We start from the raw sequence: 5735 nt of genomic DNA, 5'->3' as shown, positions 1-5735 counted from the left end.
GTGAGGTATTCTAATTTCAAGCAAAAAAGTGGAACTCTCTGAAGTCACTTGGAGTCTGACGATATGTGTTTTGAATTTTTGAGGAATACTGAAGATGAATTGACATGAGAAAGCTCTGATGCCTTCAGCACTGCATGGTGAGGTATTCTTATTTCATGCAAGCGAATATTTTACTCTCTGAAGCCTCTTGGAGATTGATCATGCATGTCCTCAATTTTTTAGGAATGTTGCCAACGAATTCACATCAGTAATCTCACATGAATGTGCCTATGCAAGGTTAGGAGCACTAATTTCCAGCAAAAAGTGTACCTCGCTGAAGTCCCCTGGAGTCTGCTCATGCACGATTTGAATGTCTGAGGACTGCTGCCCATGAATCCACTTCAGCAATCTCTGATGGAAGCGCCAGTACATGGACAGGTATACTACTTTCAAGCAAAAACGTGTAACTCTCTGAAGTCACTTGGAGTCTGATCATTCATGTTCTGAATATTTTAGGAATGCTGCAGATGATTTGACCTCAGTAACATTTGATGGTGCCGCCAATGCAAGGTGAGGCATACGAGTTTCAAGCAAAATGGTGTTAGCCGCGGAAGTCAGTTGGAGTCTGATCGTACATGTTTTGATGTTTTTAGGAACGCTGCCGATGAACTGACTTCAGCAATCCCTGACTGTGGCGCTTTTGCAAGGTGAGGTATACTAATCTCAAGCAAAAAAGTGTAACTCCCTGAGGTCACTTGGAGTCTGATGATATGTGTTTTGAATTTCTTAGGAATCCTGCAGAGGAATTGACATGGGAAATCTCTGATGGACCCACCGGTACAAGGTGAGGTATTCCAAATTCAAGCACACAAGTATTTTACGCTGTGCAGTCTCGTACAGTCTGATCATACAGATTTTCAATTTTTTAGGAATATTGCCAAGGATTTGACAGCAGTAATCTCACAGGAATGTGCCCCTGCAAGGTTAGGTATACTAATTTCAAGCAGAAAGTGTACCTCCCCGAAGTCACTAGGACTCTGATCATACATGTTTTCCATTTCTAAGGAATGTTGCACATGAATTGACATCAGGAATCTCCGATGGACGCACCAGTACCAGGAGAGGTATGCTCCTTTCAAGCAAAAACAATGTAGTGTCTGAGGTCACCTGCAGTCTGAGGATATGTATTTTGAATTTTTTAGGAATACTGCAGGGGAATTGACATGAGACATCTCTGATGCATCCGCCAGTGCTAGGTGAGGTGTAGTCACTGCAAACAAAATCGTGTCAATGTCTCTAGTCACTTGGAGTCTGATCGTACATTTTTTGAAACTTTTGGGAATGCTGCAGATAAACGGACCTCAGTAATACCTCATGGAGCGGCCAATGCGAGGTGACGCATCTGAGTTTCAAGCAAAAATGCGTTACTCTCTGAAGTTACTTGGTGACTGATCACACATGTTTTGACTTTTTGAGGAATACTGCCAATGAATTGACGTGAGAAATCTCTGATGGACCCCACAGTGCAAGGGGAGGTGAACCAACGTCAAGCAAGAAAATATTTGACTGTCTGAAGTCTGTTGGAGACTGATCATACATGTTTTCAGTTTTTTCGGAATGTGGCCAATGAATTGACATCAGTAATCTCACATGAACCTGCCAGGGCAAGGGGAGGTACACGAATTTCAAGCAGAAAGGAAACCTCGCTGAAGTCCCTTGGATTCTGATCGCACATGGTTCAAACTTTTAAGGAATGCAGCCGATGAGTTGTGATAATTAATCTCGGCTGGTGCTGCCAATGCAAGGTGAGGTATACTAATTTCAAGCAAAAAAGTGGAACTCTCTGAAGTCACTTGGAGTGTGACGATATGTGTTTTGAATTTTTGAGGAATACTGAAGATGAATTGACATGAGAAAGCTCTGATGCCTTCAGCACTGCATGGTGAGGTATTCTTATTTCATGCAAGCGAATATTTTACTCTCTGAAGCCTCTTGGAGATTGATCATGCATGTCCTCAATTTTTTAGGAATGTTGCCAACGAATTCACATCAGTAATCTCACATGAATGTGCCTACGCAAGGTTAGGTGCACTAATTTCCAGCAAAAAGTGTACCTCGCTGAAGTCCCCTGGAGTCTGCTCATGCATGATTTGAATGTCTGCGGACTGCTGCCCATGAATGCACTTCAGCAATCTCTGATGGAAGCGCCAGTACATGGACAGGTATACTACTTTCAAGCAAAAACGTGTAACTCTCTGAAGTCACTTGGAGTCTGATCATTCATGTTCTGAATATTTTAGGAATGCTGCAGGTGATTTGACCTCAGTAACATTTGATGGTGCCGCCAATGCAAGGTGAGGCATACGAGTTTCAAGCAAAATGGTGTTAGCCGCGGAAGTCAGTTGGAGTCTGATCGTACATGTTTTGATGTTTTTAGGAACGCTGCCGATGAACTGACTTCAGCAATCCCTGACGGTGGCGCTTTTGCAAGGTGAGGTATACTAATGTCAAGCAAAAAAGTGTAACTCCCTGAGGTCACTTGGAGTCTGATGATATGTGTTTTGAATTTCTTAGGAATCCTGCAGAGGAATTGACATGGGAAATCTCTGATGGACCCACCGGTACAAGGTGAGGTATTCCAAATTCAAGCACACAAATATTTTACGCTGTGCAGTCTCGTACAGTCTGATCATACAGATTTTCAATTTTTTAGGAATATTGCCAAGGATTTGACAGCAGTAATCTCACAGGAATGTGCCCCTGCAAGGTTAGGTATACTAATTTGCGGAAAGTGTACCTCCCCGAAGTCACTAGGACTCTGATCATACATGTTTTCCATTTCTAAGGAATGTTGCACATGAATTGACATCAGGAATCTCCGATGGACGCACCAGTACCAGGAGAGGTATGCTCCTTTCAAGCAAAAACAATGTAGTGTCTGAGGTCACCTTCAGTCTGAGGATATGTATTTTGAATTTTTTAGGAATACTGCAGGGGAATTGACATGAGACATCTCTGATGCATCCGCCAGTGCTAGGTGAGGTGTAGTCACTGCAAACAAAATCGTGTCAATGTCTCTAGTCACTTGGACTCTGATCGTACATTTTTTGAAACTTTTGGGAATGCTGCAGATAAACGGACCTCAGTAATACCTCATGGAGCGGCCAATGCGAGGTGACGCATCTGAGTTTCAAGCAAAAATGCGTTACTCTCTGAAGTTACTTGGTGACTGATCACACATGTTTTGACTTTTTGAGGAATACTGCCAATGAATTGACGTGAGAAATCTCTGATGGACCCCACAGTGCAAGGGGAGGTGAACCAACGTCAAGCAAGAAAATATTTGACTGTCTGAAGTCTGTTGGAGACTGATCATACATGTTTTCAGTTTTTTCGGAATGTGGCCAATGAATTGACATCAGTAATCTCACATGAACCTGCCAGGGCAAGGGGAGGTACACGAATTTCAAGCAGAAAGGAAACCTCGCTGAAGTCCCTTGGATTCTGATCGCACATGGTTCAAACTTTTAAGGAATGCAGCCGATGAGTTGTGATAATTAATCTCGGCTGGTGCTGCCAATGCAAGGTGAGGTATACTAATTTCAAGCAAAAAAGTGGAACTCTCTGAAGTCACTTGGAGTGTGACGATATGTGTTTTGAATTTTTGAGGAATACTGAAGATGAATTGACATGAGAAAGCTCTGATGCCTTCAGCACTGCATGGTGAGGTATTCTTATTTCATGCAAGCGAATATTTTACTCTCTGAAGCCTCTTGGAGATTGATCATGCATGTCCTCAATTTTTTAGGAATGTTGCCAACGAATTCACATCAGTAATCTCACATGAATGTGCCTACGCAAGGTTAGGTGCACTAATTTCCAGCAAAAAGTGTACCTCGCTGAAGTCCCCTGGAGTCTGCTCATGCATGATTTGAATGTCTGCGGACTGCTGCCCATGAATCCACTTCAGCAATCTCTGATGGAAGCGCCAGTACATGGACAGGTATACTACTTTCAAGCAAAAACGTGTAACTCTCTGAAGTCACTTGGAGTCTGATCATTCATGTTCTGAATATTTTAGGAATGCTGCAGGTGATTTGACCTCAGTAACATTTGATGGTGCCGCCAATGCAAGGTGAGGCATACGAGTTTCAAGCAAAATGGTGTTAGCCGCGGAAGTCAGTTGGAGTCTGATCGTACATGTTTTGATGTTTTTAGGAACGCTGCCGATGAACTGACTTCAGCAATCCCTGACGGTGGCGCTTTTGCAAGGTGAGGTATACTAATGTCAAGCAAAAAAGTGTAACTCCCTGAGGTCACTTGGAGTCTGATGATATGTGTTTTGAATTTCTTAGGAATCCTGCAGAGGAATGACATGGGAAATCTCTGATGGACCCACCGGTACAAGGTGAGGTATTCCAAATTCAAGCACACAAATATTTTACGCTGTGCAGTCTCGTACAGTCTGATCATACAGATTTTCAATTTTTTAGGAATATTGCCAAGGATTTGACAGCAGTAATCTCACAGGAATGTGCCCCTGCAAGGTTAGGTATACTAATTTCAAGCAGAAAGTGTACCTCCCCGAAGTCACTAGGACTCTGATCATACATGTTTTCCATTTCTAAGGAATGTTGCACATGAATTGACATCAGGAATCTCCGATGGACGCACCAGTACCAGGAGAGGTATGCTCCTTTCAAGCAAAAACAATGTAGTGTCTGAGGTCACCTGCAGTCTGAGGATATGTATTTTGAATTTTTTAGGAATACTGCAGGGGAATTGACATGAGACATCTCTGATGCATCCGCCAGTGCTAGGTGAGGTGTAGTCACTGCAAACAAAATCGTGTCAATGTCTCTAGTCACTTGGAGTCTGATCGTACATTGTTTGAAACTTTTGGGAATGCTGCAGATAAACGGACCTCAGTAATACCTCATGGAGCGGCCAATGCGATTTGACGCATCTGAGTTTCAAGCAAAAATGCGTTACTCTCTGAAGTTACTTGGTGACTGATCACACATGTTTTGACTTTTTTAGGAATACTGCCAATGAATTGACGTGAGAAATCTCTGATGGACCCAACAGTGCAAGGGGAGGTGAACCAACGTCAAGCAAGAAAATATTTGACTGTCTGAAGTCTGTTGGAGACTGATCATACATGTTTTCAGTTTTTTCGGAATGTGGCCAATGAATTGACATCAGTAATCTCACATGAACCTGCCAGGGCAAGGGGAGGTACACGAATTTCAAGCAGGAAGGAAACCTCGCTGAAGTCCCTTGGATTCTGATCGCACATGGTTCAAACTTTTAAGGAATGCAGCCGATGAGTTGTGATAATTAATCTCGGCTGGTGCTGCCAATGCAAGGTGAGGTATACTAATTTCAAGCAAAAAAGTGGAACTCTCTGAAGTCACTTGGAGTCTGACGATATGTGTTTTGAATTTTTGAGGAGTACTGAAGATGAATTGACATGAGAAAGCTCTGATGCCTTCAGCACTGCATGGTGAGGTATTCTTATTTCATGCAAGCGAATATTTTACTCTCTGAAGCCTCTTGGAGATTGATCATGCATGTCCTCAATTTTTTAGGAATGTTGCCAACGAATTCACATCAGTAATCTCACATGAATGTGCCTACGCAAGGTTAGGTGCACTAATTTCCAGCAAAAAGTGTACCTCGCTGAAGTCCCCTGGAGTCTGCTCATGCATGATTTGAATGTCTGCGGACTGCTGCCCATGAATGCACTTCAGCAA

Source organism: Manis javanica, chromosome 18 (genome assembly GCF_040802235.1).
Source record: "Manis javanica isolate MJ-LG chromosome 18, MJ_LKY, whole genome shotgun sequence".
Lineage (NCBI taxonomy): Eukaryota > Metazoa > Chordata > Mammalia > Pholidota > Manidae > Manis > Manis javanica.
The sequence above is the reverse complement of the archived record's forward strand: the minus strand, read 5'-3'. Positions refer to the sequence as shown.